This window comes from Temnothorax longispinosus, chromosome 6, assembly GCF_030848805.1.
Source record: "Temnothorax longispinosus isolate EJ_2023e chromosome 6, Tlon_JGU_v1, whole genome shotgun sequence".
NCBI lineage: Eukaryota > Metazoa > Arthropoda > Insecta > Hymenoptera > Formicidae > Temnothorax > Temnothorax longispinosus.
In genome coordinates this window covers 12,036,245-12,053,900 of record NC_092363.1, presented here as the reverse complement: position 1 = coordinate 12,053,900, position 17,656 = coordinate 12,036,245, and the positions used below count along the sequence as shown (strand labels likewise).

At 31.1% G+C, this 17,656-nt stretch overlaps 1 protein-coding gene across 1 annotated transcript in view; it reads left to right on the top strand.

Annotated features, from left to right (window-relative positions):
• Tj (traffic jam) overlaps positions 1–16,236 on the top strand; it is a 59,175-nt gene extending 42,939 nt beyond the window's left edge. Inside the window, exon 5 of the mRNA XM_071780580.1 lies at positions 16,055–16,236. The gene's annotated coding sequence lies outside the window, so the exon portion shown is untranslated. The remainder of the gene's footprint in view (positions 1–16,054) is intronic.
• Positions 16,237–17,656: the final 1,420 nt, after the last annotated feature.

Here is a 17,656-nt window from a genome sequence, read left to right as displayed (position 1 = left end):
ACAGTTTATTTTATTATATCGATAGGCGGCTGCCCATCGTCCATCGTCCGGGAGAATTCATAAGTCAAACCCAACGTAAGTGCGCCCCGAGCAAGTTATTTGCACACAGAAGTCGTTCCATTCTATTCGTTCTATTCTATTTTCCGATTGCTTCGATTGATGATACAATCAGATTGATAGTATAGTGTGGTATACAACATAAGTTCGATCACACGCGATACACAACACTACAACAGTGACATATGATAAACTAAAAAATAATTAATAAACTTTATCTTAGCGAATTGGCGCGTTAGTTTTATGTTAATAAAACTGATCTTTAATTAATGATTAATTTTATTTAAAAAGATTTAAATTTGAATAAAAATTTGTATAATAAATTGGGATTGTAAATTCAAATATAAATTTTTATGTAATTATAAACATTACATAATTAAAATAAATAAAATTAAAATTATAAAAATTTGTAAGCGCCAATTTTTATTTAAATATTAAAATTTTAATTTTTGACTGCTTTATATTAAAAAACTATCATCTTAACTTTAAAAAATGTTATTTTATATATTAATTTGCGATTAGTTGAAGGAAATAAAAGAATAAACAAATCAGGTAAATTTCAGACACGTGTTACAGGTGTTCATCTGTAATTATCAAAAATATCGATACCTGAAGATATCGGTACATATACAGTTGCAAACAACATTCAGTAAGACACGCGAATAAAAATAAATAAAGAATTTTACAGTTAACGACTTATTAACATTAATCATGCTATATTGCGATTATGTTTTATGTTGAAATTGAAAAATATATACAAGGTGTACAACTAAAAGGGTTACAGATTATTATTTTTAAAAAACTAAGCAAAATATTAAATTGTTGTTTTCTTTAGAAATAATAGTCCGTAACACTTTTAGCTTCATACCTTGTATTATATACTGTTTATAAGATTATAAGATATATTGTTTATAAGATTAAGATGCGTAACACTACAAAAAGGCGTGATATCCGTACAAAATTACCTTTTTAAAAAAAAGGTAAAAAAAGGCGCCAAGTACACGCATAGTAGTGTATATGTATTATGTTGTTATCCTGTTATATTGTTACCTCGAAAAAAACAAAGTGGTAGTATTATACCTCCAAATAGCTTTACCCTGTACATACTGTTTATAAAATGCGTAATACTACAAAAAGGCGTGATATCCGTACAAAATTACCTTTTTTAAAAAAAGGTAAAAAAGGCGCCAAGTACACGTATAGTAGTGTATATGTTGTTACCTCGAAAAAAAAAAAGAAAGTGGTAGTATTATACCTCGAAAAAACCTAAGTAACAAGTGGTAGACGTAATCTTTATATATCGAAAAATCTCGAAAAAATCTAAGCAGTAGTATCTTTATTTCCGAAAAATTATAACTAAAGTGATACACATCACAAAATTATGTTACCTTATCAAAAAGAAGAGTCGCGCTTCAAGTGATCTATTACAATTACAAAAAAGAAATGATATCTCTTTAAATTACAGCGCCAATTACAGAGAGAACATATATATTGCCTCAAAAAATAATTGTTGCACTACTTTGAAAAATCTTTACATCGTGTCAATTAGAAAAGAATGTATGATAACAATTTTATAAGATTAAAAAATTTTATTTAAATTTAACAAGGGAATAAAAGATATTTAAATACAAAGTTTACATGTGTATTTTTTAGTGGTCACAAAGAATTACAGAGGTAACAGTACAAAATACAAATATTTTATTAAAATATTTAATCCAACGAGAGAATACAATTTGTATTTAAATATAAACTTTATATATGTATTTTTCAATAGAATAAAAGATTTAATCACAAAGAATTACAGAGGTAACAGTACAAAATAAAAATATTTTATTAAAATACATAAATTTTTCTTGTAAAAAAACTTGGCGCTGCTAGACCTCGAAATTTTAAATAAATAAATAAACTTTTTTTTTCGAGGTACACAAATACAACGATGATCTAGATATATATGTATATCTACATATTGTATATAGATTGTTTATGTGTTTATATATACACACACATACACACACGTATACATATATAGGTCCTTGTATAATTAAATTATATACATATATACATATATGTAAGTTTGCGTCATATTGATTTATGTCATATTGATCATTTATTTATCATGTTAAGTTTTAATTTGTAAGTTTACATTTATATATTTTTAGTCATCTCACAACTCTTTAATGTAATATACTTCTTAAAATAAATATTTTCTTTTTGTACACAATATTTATGTTGCAAGAAAACCATTTTTATCAATTTTTATTAAATTTTAAGAATTTACAAATTTAAGAATGTTTATAATATTTTTTTATATCTTTAATGTTAGCTTTTAAGCCGCCGAATATTTTGATAAGAGGGAAAACAACTTTTAAATTTCTTGATACGAAGAATAGCAGAAAGTACGAATAATGTGTACGAAGAAAATGCAAAAAAATTTTTATTTCTACGTAATAGCTACACAATAATAATAAAAGTATAGACAAAAATATAAAATATTATGTCTATGTGTTTAAACGTATCCAGATAAAATACCTTTATTTCGCCAGATTGAGCGAATTCCATGCTATGATAGTATACGATGCATAGTATCGATCAGAGGATCCACCGTTTTTTCTGCGTACAAGAACCGAATTTACGATCCGCATAACCCAACCTCTTCTCGAAGTTCTTAGGGTTCCGACGCAAACTGCCCTCACCGTTAACGCGCATCCCACAAAGTTGCACGTGATTAGCATGACAACTGCCCCGGAGAGTCAGTCCGATAGTTTGTTACTTCGCTCTCCCGGCGCTATATGTAGGGTAAGCGCCAGCAGTCCGAGTCCGAGGGTGGTCGGGCTGTCAGGCAGTATTTTTTATCTAGTCACGGTCAACTGGCTGATCGGCTCGTCCGCCCATTATTAGCGCAGCACACAACGATGCGCGGGGGGGACCGTCGTACACGCTGTCGCTCCATTGTGAGGAGTGTGTTTGGATACATGTGCGAGAGTCTTTCCCTACGGTCCATCTACGTAAGGTCGGTAGCTTATGGGCCACCTAGCCTTGGAGCAATAGCTCGCTCCCGAAGGGTGGACAGCACCATCGCGCCCCTTCTCTTTCCCGGAGGTCTTATCTTTTTAGTATTATTGCGCGATCGCCATAGCGGCCAACCCCCGGGGGCTGATGGGCCGATGGATGGATGAAGAGAGAAAGAGCGAGAGAGAGGGGGGGGGGAGAGAGACAAAAGAACCGAAAGACACTGCGAGAAGACTAGCGATCTGCGAACCGTCGCTGTTTCGATCGCTACGGAAATCTCTTATTAGCATATAAAGACGCGTTGTGAGTTTCGCTGTGTTGTTCGCAATTGGACTATTGGATCTACCATAGACTTTTCATATTTTCTGTACAAATTTCTTGTTTACATTCAGGATGTGTATTTGCACATACATGCAGAAATTAAATCTAAATTATTTAACTTTATTAATATAATATAATTATTGTGTAAATAAAAATATACAAGAGATGTTTAAAAAATTTAAATCTGAAGAGCACGTAATGATCGATAACTTGAGTAAAAGATCTTAATCAATACTCAATATTTATATTTCGGTTAAGGAATATCTGTGAGGAAGGATTGAAATTAATGTGTTTGACTATATTTACTGCAAGTATAAACACAGTCACGGCCACATTTGTGCTTATCAACTGGTACTAGCCCATATGTTCTTGCTTAAATTTTAACTAATTTTATTTTAACTAATTCTGGAAAAATTAATTTTGCTGTTTTTATCTTTAGAGACAGAAACAATTTTCAGTGTTAATGCGGGTAATTTTCTTGCTTTTAATTACTAAGTTCTTATTTATTACATTTTATTCTTATAAAATTTATAAAAACATTTTCTTATTCTTATCATTAAATAAAAAATTTAAAAGTATCTTTTATATGTATCTTTAATATTTTCATACATTTGTTTTATTGTTTCATGCGCTTTTAAAAGTTCCTGACTTCGTATTATTTGACAGACATATTTTATTTACTTACGCGCTTTATTCTTTACGACGCTTACATTTACATATACACAACGGATTGGAACATCTTTTTAACCAATAGTAGATTTTTTTTATGTATTTTGCGGCCTCAACATTTTTCCTTTAATTTATTGTCTATCTGCGCGCGTGCGTACATACCTATATATAAAAAAAGAGGCAAGAGAGAAGAGAGCGAAAAGAAGGGGGAGTTATGATAAAAATACATAGATATAACTTGTTTTTCACGCTTTTTCGCTTAATATTTTTTTTTATTAATATTTACATATACATATACATATAATGTAGTAATTGCAAGTGTTCATTAGATTCAGAGATGACAATCTTTTTTGAGTAGGGGAGACCGGGGCTAAGCCGACACTATTTTTTCAAAGGCAATTTTTAATATTTAATTATAATTTTTAGGCAAATTCAATGATATATATTTAAAGAGTGTTTCTTCAGGTACAGAATTGATTCAGGAAGTTTTGCTGTACGTCGCTTTGTTTTGCCGCCAGGAAAAGAAAAGTGACGCGAAGACAAATTTTCGAATTGAAAAATGACGGGGCGAACTCGACACCCCGCCGGGGCAAACTCAACACTTTGTTTGATCGACACAATTTGATCTGGAACTTATTTTTTTATTGTATAAAAACAAAAATACATTGTTTATCAAATAAAAAGACATTGTGTATTAGAAACAAAAAGTCGGAATAAAGTAAACAATTATTTAAAATAATGAGAAAAAAAAATTAAACTTTTAATTATCTTTTTCTGAACTGTCTGAAAAACAATTTATACACGTAAACTCGCGATCAGATGTGCGCACACATTCGTCATGAGCCATACGGTTGCATAAGATGCATTGTTTGTTATTAGAAGCTAATGAAATGTTTTCCGAACACACGCAACAGATGTTCCTTAAATCGTCATCGGAATCGGACGAAACAGTGACCTTTTTTGCGATAATGTCACTTTAAGTTAGTGTCGTCTTTGCCCCGGTGGCGTCGTGTCGACTTAGCCCCGAACGTCGTTTTTTACTTTTGTTACTCCAAAAATATATAAATTTTGAAAATATGCAAAAATTATTATTGGATTTGTATAAAGCATCGAATTTCCCATCAAAATCACTTAGCGGTAGATTCGCAAGAGTAAAGCTCGATGAAAGAGTAGACATTTTCGAGAGATCAGAAAAATTACTTTTCACTATCAAAAACACTTATGTCGCGTTAAAAATTACACTATAACTCAGAATGTTACCAAATTCCGTTGATAATACTGGCACATAAAGATGCATTTACAGTAGCAAAGGCAAGTTTCTACGATAGATTTAAATTGGCAAAAAGCCTAGTGTCAAGTTCGCCCCGCTGTTGGCTTAGCCCCGGTCTCCCCTATATTTTACAAATAAAATAAATAAAGAAAATTTGGTTATTGTCTGTTTTATTATTTCTCCTCTGTGACCTGATTATTTTGAAAATTACTCTAAATAAATCCGTTAAATATACGTCCTTTTTATCTTCATGATACTGAAACAAGAATACCGCGTTTTATTTAAAGAATTCAAAGTAACCTCGATATAAATGGCGATAAATTACTTTTCTTTTGTAGCATTAAACTTTACGTAAAAATAACGAACAAAGTCTTTTCCTATTAGATTTTTTTATATCTCTTCTACAATTACTTCAAACGACACTTAAATCTTAGAGACAACTTATATATTTGTTCAAAAATAAAAATATTATAGTTTTAAACAAGATATGAGTATAAAGAGATTTCTTTGCAAAATTGATTTCTTAAGATTGTAAATAATCTATAAACGCAAATAGACAAACGCTTATTCTTTGTAAGTAATATATTTTCTTAAACAAAATTGTAGTGTAATTTAATTACTAAGATATTTAATATAAAAATTAGAAAAATGAAAAAGATGAATTTTATTCAATTTGCTTTTTTATTGAGAAGAAACCGCGATTGTAAATTTAATCAAGAAATTTGCAGATTATATTTACATTTATAATTTTATTTTTTGTAAAATAATTGTAATGAAAACTGATGCGCGATTATGATTATAATAAAAACAATTATAACATTAAAGTTTAGATCTTTACATTGCGATATAATTAATAATGGCGCGCGCGATTTGAATGCGTTTTAGAATTTATCTGCTTATTTATAGAGCAACGAACAAAGTCAAGTAAGTGTAGATTTAATAGAAAACCGAAGCCTCATAATGTATGATGAGGGGTGAAAGAAATGGAGCCAATCGCCGTTGATCCCCTTCCATTCGTCTGCATTGTAGAATCGAAGTCTGTCGTGTGGCCCTGTTACTGCATATGTATACTATGGAACACTACACTATCGGTTATTGGATTTTATTATGCCAATAGTCGATGTCAAAGTTTATGTTAGGGACGTTGTTAATTGGATTATAATTAGTTAGTTGATTACGACAGTAAGGCATAAAACAAAATAAAACTAATTTATTTCATTTTTATCACTATTATTGTTTATCTTTATCATTGTTTATCATTATTTTATATATTAATTGCTCTGCCATAAAAAAGAACATAGAAAACTATCAAATTTTTTTATCGTAAACAATATTTTGAAATTGTACGTGATTTAAAAAATATTTTCTCGTTTTAGTACAAAATTGATGAATAATAAAAATGTAAGATTATGGCAACAAAAAATGTTAAAAATACGTAATAGCATTGCTGTATATAAATATTATTTATTTATTATTATTACTCAAAGATTAGATACTATATACATAATTATAATGAAGTAACAAGTAACAATATCACACATAACTTTAAGGATTGTTTTATAATGATGTATGATTATAGTTAATAGAAAAATTAAAAATAGTGAAATTAGATCAAACATTTTGAAAACGCCTATATTCAACAGATATTAAGAATACGCAGGCAATAATTTAATTGATATAATATCTCGTATAATTTGGGGAAAAGAACGAGGGTAGTGGAAGTCGATTAAAACTGCAATGGCATCGTGTATCAATCGAGTTTTTTGATTTATTGCGGTGGAGTGATAGCGAGACTGGTGAATTGTTTAAAGTAGGCTCTAAAGGGCGTTTAAACGATCCCCGAACGAGCGGCGCGTTACTTCTTTTTTAGAGAAGGGAGATAGGGTCCGTAAAGTGAATCGAATTTTCAGCGCAATCCTGGAGCATTTCCGAGGGTCGCGAGAGAAGCGACACGCGTGACCATAATTTCACGCATGTGTACGCGCACGTACATCGTAATCGGATCATATATAACCAACTTCATAACAAATTTTGTAAATGAATTTTATAAAATCCACTTATTATCGTATAGATTTTTCAAATATTCCATTTATTGCAATATTGCATATATGTTGCGCTCTGTTGCAGCGATATTGTTGTAAAACTGTAGTAGCGTCTAAATATCTATCTTTCAATGATTAAAATAATGTCACAATTTGTTATAGGTATAGTAGGGTAGACCGGGGCACGTTGTCACACGGAGCACGTTGTCACATCAGCTTTATTTAAAAAACTGATAACTAGAGAGCAGTACCCGTCATTCTCAAAACGTGTTAGTGTATGCCCATTTTTGGTGTGTTTACAGTGTTGAGATTGCTCCAGCCGTGTTGACGTAAAATCAACTTGAAAGTTTTTTGCGACCGTAAGTAAAATTTTATTGTCTAATATTCAACGTACTAGACATGAAGCTTATGTTTTTTCAGAATAGACCTTTATATTATCTTAAAGTATGTACTTTTACCTACCGCATGCAATACCTAACCTTATGAATATCTCAAACGTGTCGGCCATGAGGCTGTTTGAAGTAAAAAAAATGCCCTCGGGGCACGTTGTCACGAATTTGATGGGAATCTATTGCGAATCTTCGGATGACGATAACGAGTAAAAATATTTTATGTTTAATCACCGACATGATTATAAAAAAAAAATGTGTATCAATAAGTTGCGCATTCGAGTGGAATTCTTGTATTTAGATTAAGACGAAAACTTCGTGCTTTTTGTACAGCTTTTTTGAAATAAAATAAATGTTTCTGTGAAGGATTTTACTTGTTTACATTGCAGCGCACTATAATATATTAATATTTACGTTGAATACAGTTTGGATAACATTTTGCATGCAATTACATTTGATGTAACAACGTGCCCCGGTCATGGGGCACGTTGTCACAAGCGACCTGTTGTTATTTATTATGTAACAACTGTAGAGTAACAATCACACAAAATTCGATACTGTCCAATTGAAGCTGAGGGTTCACTCGAAATTTTGGCATATCAAAGTACTCTTAAATATTGAATGTAAAAAATACAAAAAATATTGAACCAAACGTGTGACAACGTGCCCCGGTCTACCCTAATGTTTTTTATATGTATATAGAATATTTTGGCTTCTTTTAGTTTGTTAGAAATATTTATTTCAAAATTTTTATTTAAAATAAAAACAAGCAAATAAATAACACACGTACACATTTCTAACAGCAAATGTATATTTTGAGAACGTTCAGAGAATATCGTAAAGTATAAAATATTATAAGGATGTTCTCAGTATATTAAGTACATCCTTAGTATGTTCTATAGATATACAGGATATTATTGCTGTTAGGGACATAATACATGTGGCATAATAAATGTGGTATACCACTGTAAAGAGTGAACCTTTAGCTACAAAATTTATATAGGAAATTTTTGTCTACGTCGCTTTGTTTAACCGGTATATGTAGAGCAAAAACGACAACGGTGGAAAAATTGAAATCTCAAAAATGCCGGGGTTAACCGTCACCCCCCGTGGCAAATCAATCACACTGCATTTTCAATACATATACGTACATCTAATCCTGAAAAATGATAGGATACATTTTAATAATTGTTTTTTTAAAGAAAAATATAAAAATAATTTATTTAAAATTTTTATGCGAAACATTATTAAAAAATAATTGTTTTACTTATTTCAAAAACAATTTAGGCACGTGAATACAGATCCTGACAAGCGCACGCATGTGTTGTGTGCCCTACGCTCGCGCGCAATGCACTGTTTCTCATATGCTCGGTTTATTGTCAATTCACACGCAGCACGTATTATCCAAGTCTTCGTCAGAATCCGACTTACTGACGGATTAGCCCCAAACACGAAATATTAGACATCAACGATAATGAAAAAACTACACTGGATTTGTGTTCAGCATGCATTACTCTTTATAATCCCGTACCTCGAGATTTGGAGAGCAAATATTATTGCAGATATTACAAAATTTCCACGCAGAAAATTTCACTTTTACCTTCCAAAAACACGTTTGCTCTCGTAAAAATCATAACACGGCAGGTAACCTGCCGAAACTCCGTTGGTCACATGGGTACCATAAGCAGCGTTTACAATATGTTAATAACGAGTTCGCACAATATACACGTTCCGAGATATTTGATTTGACAGTTTTACCCCGTAAACGTTTTAGCCCCGGTCTCCCCTACTGGTGCCAGGCCTAAACGTAAAATTTGAGGTTATATGCTTGCCGTCATTTACTGTGTGTTTAATTAATAAATGTTAAATATTTTACGCCAATAGCATCATTATGTAAATACTTGTGAATTTGCCAGTTTAATGGTAACGATTTCTGGCGGCAATGAATGCCAGTCAGTTGGCGCCACTAATCATTACATGTGTAAACGCTGCTTAACGCGCACGATTTTCTGTTTTAGTTCTCAAATAGTTTTAAAATATTTTTATTGTGACTTAAAATTATTTGTTAGTTACATTAGTCAAGCATTTTAAAAATAACAAAAAATTAATAAAAATATCAATATTAAAAAATAAAATAGGTACCTACTAATAAAAGTGAAATAAATAAATAATATAAATAAATAACAAAAATAATAATAAAAAGTAAATCATTATTAGTCATTGTAAATTAACAAAGATTATTTTATTACGTTTAAATTTAATGAATTGCAATTAATTGTAAGTAATTAATTGAAAGAAGATGTAATAAAGTTCCTGTAGAATTTAGTATGCAAATTATTTTTTACACATAATACTTTATAGTTCGTTAATTAATATGACTGTCTTATCTTGAAATTATTTATTCCTATCAATAATCGAGTATAAAGGGTTAAATTAATGGAGTTTTGGAAATGTGAAAAATCAAAAATATACTCATATTGGTATACAATGAATGTAAGGAGAGCTTGTATAGAAAAAGATGATAGGTGATCTTTTTGATACATCTTGAAAAAGCAAGAAACAAAGGAATACTATAGCTACTTTTTAACAAGGCTAATATACTTGTCATAGGTCGAACGACACCATCCGATGTCACGTTCTGACTTCTGACGTGTTATTAATGTCGAGCTTTGCGACGCTCGATGCAATTATTGAACGTCACATTGATGCGTCGCGATATATGTTATGTTATGCGACGAAAGAGAGCGTTAGAACCATTAATACAGAAACCGCTCATTACAGATGGATACGAGGGAATATGAAATTGGAGTAGCCCATCCATGAATGTCAAGGTGAACATCTCCTTTTTCTTTATTGTGCTTCATTAAAGATGAATAGATTTTATTGGTGGTTACATCACAGGGTTGAGTTATTACAGATTATTATTTAGTCCGCCACATATATCTCATTAAAGTCATCTTGGTATTAATTACAAAATTTTGTTTAAAAAATTAAAAACTTTTACATATGCAAAACGATACTTGAGATGTTGCTAAAGCTATTGTCATTTGCGAATAAATGTGTAGAATTGAAGAAATCAAATAATTTTGAATATTAGAAAACCGGAATTAATTTTAATTAGCATATAATATAAGAACTAATGACAGGTGTGTTAAACAAATATTATATTTTTATAAAAAGCGTACAGAAATGGTGAAATAGAAGAAAACTTTTTAGATAAAATTTAGATAAATTTAAAAAAATGTTTAAGAATAAAAATATAAATTATTTTAAATTTAAAATAGTCTAAAAATATTGACGTTTTGTATAGGTATAAGATGATACTAAATATGTGAAATATTTTTCTCAGGAGCTTTCTATGCCTAAAAAAATATTCTGCTTGCAATAAAAAGTGTTTTTTGAAACTTTTTAACTCTACGATTTATAAAATAAATTTTTGAGATTTTGTAATATTATTTTTCTTTTGTACATATGTTATCTTGTGCATTTTGTGCATACTTAAATTTTTTATATATTTTTTAAAATAAATTTTTGAGTTTACTGTATGATTCAAATTTTGTCTTTGTTGTTAATTTATGCACAACATTTTATGCAGTGCACAAATTCTTGTATGAACGATTTATTAATGATTATTGTTATTATTATTTGCAAAATTGCGGAAACGTTGTATGTGGAACCCGAGTCAATGTAAGAGCTCGCCAATATCTAGGGTACATAAATGTTTTACATGCAATAAGGCGTTCGTCCAGGCTGGACGAAACTGCCCGCAGTCCGATTTTATTACTCAACCGCAAAGAGGCTCGCGCGACAGAAGGAAAAATAATAGGACAGAAGCTGGAGATGTTGAGAAAATTTGCATGTAAATGTATGGAAAATATTTCCATATTGTATTTAGATTTGTAGTCCATTTGTTCGTTTGATTAATTTTTATAACATATATAAATTATAACAGATAAAAATGCTAAAATTAATTAATAGAATAAAAACTGTGTATTAAAAAGAGCAAGAGAAGAAATATTGCGTAGAGATTAAAAAACAAACATATTTAAAAATAATTGTGACTACTTTAGCGACTATTTTCATTAATTGTGTTTTTGTACCAATAACATATGCCAAAGCATTTTTTAAATTTATAAATTACACTCATTACACAATTGTAATAATAAATATGTATACATATATATATATATATTTAATATGTATAACAATGTAATATATCTAAATCAACTTTTACTTTGTCAGTAAATAATTAATAATAAAAATTTTTTATTTGACTTAAAAATGGTCATCTTTATTAATTATAATTATCACAACATTTCGACCATTGCAATTGGTTTTGGTCCTTCTCAATCAATGTAACTTTTGATGCTAATAAGTATCAACCTTTTTAAAATGACTGTAAAGCACCTTACTACAATACGTGGCGGGTCGGGTCTTGACCAATTCGACTACTAAGGCATGTGGTAACATTTATTTAAATATTTGTTTTTTATAAATATTAACACAAACAATCATGGTTTTTATTTTAAATATAATATGCACAAAGGTCAATACGAAAGTAATGCCTCCTAATTTTTTTCTTTCGAATCTGGCGCCATAAAAAATTTTGCGTTTCACTGAATTGTTATGATCAGTGGCGTTATGATCAGTTACGTAACTGTGTCACACGAACAGTTTTGGCGTATGTTTTAGACATGCGTACCAAACAAGAGCAATGATTGAATTTGTTTACCGTGGAAGAAATGAGTTCCAATAGCTGCGTTCAGCGGAGAAAACAGCTCAATGAGCACGTAATGATTCTGTATTACGATTGGTTTCTACACATGGATCCAAGGAAGAAATAAGGCAAAGACTAGTTATTTTAAAAAATTACTGATTGCACTGAGTTGTTTTTTCTGCTGAATGCAGCCATTGAAATCCGTTTGCTTCTCAGAAATATTCATAATAACACTATTTTTAAAATGTGAATGGATTTCAACAGGACTCACTTCTTCCATGGCAAGAAATTCAATCACCAGTACCACCACTCTTATCTGTTACGCATATCTGAAACACGCACAGTTCGAACTGCTCGTGTGACACACTTACGTAAATGATCACAACATCACTCAACATAGTGCAACTAGAGACTTCAAGTCAAGTCAACTCAGTGAAACGCAAAATTTTCTATGGTGCCAGATTTGAAAGAAAAAAATTGGGAGGCGTTACTTTTGTTATACCGACCCTCGTATGTTAACGAGTATGAGCGCGCGCCCCAATGTGTGTGTGTGTGTGTGTGTCTGTGTTATATTTAAAAATTAAATAATTTTTTATTTTTATTAAATGTACTTCTATGTATATTTTAATACAACATAGAATTTTTATTTAAGTTTTCTCTGAATCTCTATTGTACGATGTTAGTCTATTACATTTTCAGCGTTTTACATAAATACAGTCATGTAAGAATTAATATTTACGCACTTTATGTGGAAATTTTTTTGAATTTGCGTTGCGGATATAACTTGTAGAATGTGAATGTCGTAAATAGATAGGCGAGCACATGTAAATACATATGTGCGCTCCACGGTATGTAGCACATACGATTTATGGCGGTCAGTTTATTGAAATGGGCAGCCCTTGCTTTCATCCCCTGCCTTCACGACTCTCGCCGAAACCGTTTCTTGGCCTTCGCGCATATGTAGAGACTTATAAGAGACATACATATAACTTCTCTGCATTCAGCGACACGTTCTGCAGACTACCAGATCAGCCGAACTTTGAACGCTGTTGTCTCCTGCGCGCTAAATCTTTAATATTCTATTTAATATCCGCTTCGCCTCTTCTCTTCCAGCATCCGGCCGCGCGATCCATTGCTCGCGCGAACATATAAATCAAACTGGAGATATTAGTCGTTTTTTGCCAGTGCGGCGGCCCTGACGTTCGATCGCGACCTCCATAATTGTTTTTCCGGATTATAAATTTCGCTTTTTGTCCCTCACGGCGGCGAAGCCGGTTTCTTCGCATGAGAGGTGAACGCTTTTATTCAGTCAAACCTATTCAGTTTTCGAAAGCGTTCTTGCACGTTTAAACTTTCTCTGTAATCAATACCTTAAATTTAGATAATTTTAACCATAAAACCCATTTTATTTTAAATAATGACAAAAGTTAACATATATATAAATTTTGCAGCATATCTATATAAATAATTTATCTTGTCTTTAATTTTTATAATTAAAATATTTAAAATAAAGAACCTCGTGTAAATATTTGCTTTATTTACAAATATAAAATCTTTTAAATAATATAAGATTTTTTAAATATAATAAAAAAGAAAATGTATATTAATTTATCAAAAAGAAAATTTAATAAGAGGGTGTTACGTAAATTCGAATTTGATTACAATTTTGGGCCTAAATATATTGATATGTTTATGAAAATATCGTAATTTATAAATAAGGATAGACAGGCTAAAATACAAAGCGGTAAGTAAAATTATTTGTATAAGACAATATAGTATTCATAACGTAATAAATAACGAAATGTTTAATCCTCTTTTATTTTATTTAACGTTATTTTACTTTGAAGTAAAATTAAGATATAAATTTTGTTAAATCTGAATTAAAGGACATATTGCAATAATTAATATTAAAATGACGTGGTCATTCAGTTGCAAATGTAAAAACGAGGAAAATAAAACGCTATAACCCTGTCCATAGTCGCGTCAGATCAATAAAACTCACACTGTGGAGTGCGATTTCGGAAATGCTCTGTAATCGTCTATCATTGCATAACAGACGCCCCGAATTTATATTAGAGCGAAAGAGTAGATAATATTTATAGGGTATTCTCTCTCCCCCCTCTCTCCCTTCGTTTTCTTCTCGCCCCTTCACTGCTTCTTAACGGGGAGACAGTATCCATGATACGGTACCGTTTAAACGAGAGTTCAGGGGTTAAGAGGAGATTTTGGGGTCGCGTTAATTAATACCGCCGCTGTGGGGGTTCTCCCCCCCCCCTCCTACACACGCGGAATACTGAGACGCTAACTATAACTTAAGCTGCCATTAATTCACATCAATGTCTTCCTACCGCGCCCGAGGGCTGGTGACTTGCATCCTTGTTGCTGGAACCAAGATAAGTGAATGGATACTCTTTCTCTCTCTCTCTCTCTCTCTCTCTCTCTCTCTCTCTCCCTCTCTCTCTCTTTCTTCCTCTCTCATTTTTTTAAAGAAGCACACTGTAACTTTTTACGTTTTTTTCTATGGTGCTTCGAATATGAATCAATGACGAAGAAAAATAAGAGGTACAGTGAGTATCACAGATCTATCGAATACTTTTTATTTATAAATTTTTTGAAATCGTTTTTCTCTTGACAAGGATATCTAGAATATAATAATTTTTCAGTTACAGACTCCTATTGTCATTTTGCAGAAATTTTTTTTGTAAGACTCCATTATATTATACGAGATTCAACAAAGATTATGATAATAAATATATTTTAATTACATCGATTTAACTGGCCACGATTAAAACAAAACACGACGTTTAGGCCCTTTTTAAATGCAAATTAATCATCCGTAAGAATCGTCGTTGAAATCACAAGACATCCGTAATGTATGAAATTATTCCAGAATACATTAAGGATGTCTTGTGATTTCAACGACGATTCTTACGGATGATTTAGTTTGCACTTGGACCCAAATCAAGGGCCGAAACGTCGTGTTTTGTTTTAATTGTGACCAGTTGAGTCGATGTAATTGAAATATATTCGTTAATTATTACTGGCAGGTTACAAAATTGTTTGTGTTTTTATTATCATAATGTTTTTCATAGTACCAAAATCTTTTATTCTAAAGTTGTACTACGCTGATCGAAAAGTTTCGTGAATTTCTTTTTTAAGAGAACCGCACAAATCCAACGTTTTTTTAAATAATAATGTTGGTAATCCTATCACTGACATCTATCAAAAAATTATTGCAATCTGTCAAATCATTCGTGAATAGCTGATGTTTTTGTAAAGTAGCGTTTGATGTGTTTAGCGAATTTTACGACATTTATCTAAATTTATCAAACAACGAATCTACATTAAATTTTGTGTCAGAAATGAAATTGCTTGTGCTGAGACGTTAAAAATGTTGCAAAAAGCAACAAACATATATCGACCGAATTTTTGGGCAAACAACTCGTGGTTTTTGGATCACGATAATACTCACACTTTGATGCATTATTTGCAATGTTTTGGCCAAAAACTCGACTAACATCATTTCGCAAGCGCCTTATTCGCCTGATCAAGCCATGTGTGACTTTTTCCTATTTCCTAGACTCAAATTGCCGCTGAAAGGACGCCGTTTTGACACAATTGAAGCTATTAAGAAAAATTCACTGGAGGAGCTGAAGGGTATACCGTCAATCGATTACGAACGATGTATGAAAGATTGGTTAAAGCGTTGGCATAGCTGCATTGCATGTAGGTAATGATAGAGAGTACTTTGAAGGTGATAAAATAAATTTCGACGAATAATCAAACATTTTGCGTTTTATTTGAAAATTCTTGAAACTTTTTAATCAAGGTAGTAAGGTGAATTTGTATATTAATGTATAACCATCGATTGAGTGGTTTCACATTCCTGAGTCAAAACAAGAAGATATCTTATTAGTTAGATGGATACTGTCCGTCAAGATTGTTATAGCAACGTGATGCAAGAATAAGTGTAGCTATCCGGATGGTTCTTGGAAGGAAGGCGACAGGGATGGCGATCGCGAAAGGTCTTGCGATACTCGATGTCGCAGGGCGATAAGCAACCTAGGTTTTCGTCACGCACAGGTCTCATGTGATCCGTTTAGAACTCAATCCTTGTCACCTTTAAGCAACCGTATGGCACTTGTAATATCTTTTTTATCTCTAATCTCTTTCGATCGAGTTATATTTGCACGAACCGATGCTAGATGCTATATCATACAATACTGAACTAACAATAAGTAATGTTTTGACTATGACGATAGAAGATGTCATCTTCATATTTTATTATAACGTATAACGTATAACGTATAACGTATAAACAATATAAATATAAAATTGATAATAAAATGCCTGTGGAAGTTCTAACTTCTGCAAATTTTGAGATATTGGGCTAAATTTTTTTAAATAAATAAAGTATCATTGAAGAATGGTTGGTTTTGATTTTGATGAGAATTGGCGAAAGGGTTCATTTTTTAATGAAATTTTGAATTAAAAAAATTGTTTTTAAATGTAAATGGTCTAATTTTTTATAAATATTTTTTATAAATATTTTGTAACGTCCTAGGTGGCGCTTACTAATATATTGATCACAATATATATTAAACAATAATATATTGAGAAAATGCCGAATTTTTATTCAAATTAAGTTTTTTAATTTATTGTCTATTTTCTGTGAAGGTTAAATAAAAATAAAAAAAGAGTGCAAATTAGAAACTTGCACATTGTTTCCTTGCCATTTTTCTTTTCGCTTATAAAGCTTTCTCTACGAGGAAGTCGGCCTATTATACGCTACTAATTTTTTTAATTCCTCATAGAGAAAGATTTATAAGCGAAAAAAAATGGTGAGAAAGCAATGTGCAAGTTTCTAAATTGTATACTTTTTGTTTTACGTTGAGAGAGTGTTGATGTTTATGTTATATTGTTTTATGTATTTCTAGTTTACATGTAAGTAAATTAAAATGCCATAATTTTATTTATTACTTTATACTAATGTAGAGATACAATGAATTACATACTGAAGTAGCGTAAAGCTACAGACTTTGATTGCGTTGTTAATATCAATAAAATGTAAATTGAGCATTTTATGACAGAGCTATTTGTACAGCAGTAAAGTTTTGCGTCCAACGAAGATATAATGGAAGATATAGTGAAAGAAAAAAATTGTAATAAATAATAATTTTTC